This window comes from Mastomys coucha, unplaced genomic scaffold (genome assembly GCF_008632895.1).
Source record: "Mastomys coucha isolate ucsf_1 unplaced genomic scaffold, UCSF_Mcou_1 pScaffold23, whole genome shotgun sequence".
NCBI classification, from domain to species: Eukaryota; Metazoa; Chordata; class Mammalia; order Rodentia; family Muridae; genus Mastomys; species Mastomys coucha.
In genome coordinates, this window is record NW_022196906.1 from 84,616,373 (window position 1) to 84,617,524 (window position 1,152).

Sequence of the window (1,152 nt, forward strand, 5' to 3'; positions counted from 1 at the left end):
TCTATTTGGAGTTCTGTAGGCTTCTTGTATGTTCATGGTCATCTCTTTCTTTAGGTTAGGGAAGTTTTTTTCTATAATTTTGTTGAAGATATTTACTGACCCATTACATTGGGAGTCTTCACTCTCTTCCATACCTATTATCCTTAGGTTTGGTCTTCTCATTGCATCCAGGATTTCCTGGATGTTTTGGGTTAGGAACTTTTTGCTTTTTGCATTTTCTTTGACTGTTGTGTCAATGTTTTCTAAGGTGTCTTCTGCCCCTGAGATTCTCTCTTCTAGCTCTTGCATTCTGTTAGTGATGCTTGCATCTATGGCTCCTGATTTCTTTCCTAGATTTTGTATCTCCAGGGTTGTCTCTCTCTTTCTGATTTCTTTATTGTTCTAATTCCATTTTTAGATTCTGGATGGTTTTGCTCATTTCCTTTACCTGTTTGATTGTGTTTTCCTGTAGTTCTTTAAGGGATTTTTGTGTTTCCTCTTTAAGAGCTTCTAGCTGTTTACCTGTGTTCTCTTGTATTTATTTGAGGGTGCAATTTATGTCTTTCTTAAGGTCCTGTATCATCATCATGATAAGTGATTTTAGATCTGAATCTTGCTTTTTCGGTGTGATATTGTGTTCAGGACTTGCTATGGTGGGAGAATTGGGTTTTGATGATGGTAAGTGACCTTGGTTTGTGTTGTTTATTTTCTTATGCTTGCCCCCCACCATCTGGTTAACTCTAGTGCTACCTGCCCTTGCTAAATCTGACTGGAGTCTGTCTGCCTGTCCTTCCTGTGATCCTGGTTGTGTCAGAACTTCTCAGAGTCAAGCTGTCTCTGAGATCCTGTGATTCTGTGATCCTGTGATCCTGGGCTTGCTAGATCACCTGGGAATGGGGCTTTCTTTGTGTGTTGTAGGACTGGCTTCAGAGCTTGTGCCCAAGGTCTGCTCAGAACACTAACCCAGACAGACCAGAAGGAACCTGAGTCACTGGCCTGGTGGAGTTCCTGTGTGCCTAGTCATGCTGGTCCCATTTGGGCCAGATGTTGGTTCCTCCTCACCTCTGATCCTATGTGTGTCAGAATGCCTGGGAGTGGACCTTCCACTGAGTATTGTGGGACTGGCTGTGGAGCTTGCACCCAAGGTCTACTCTGCACACCAGCCCAGACAGA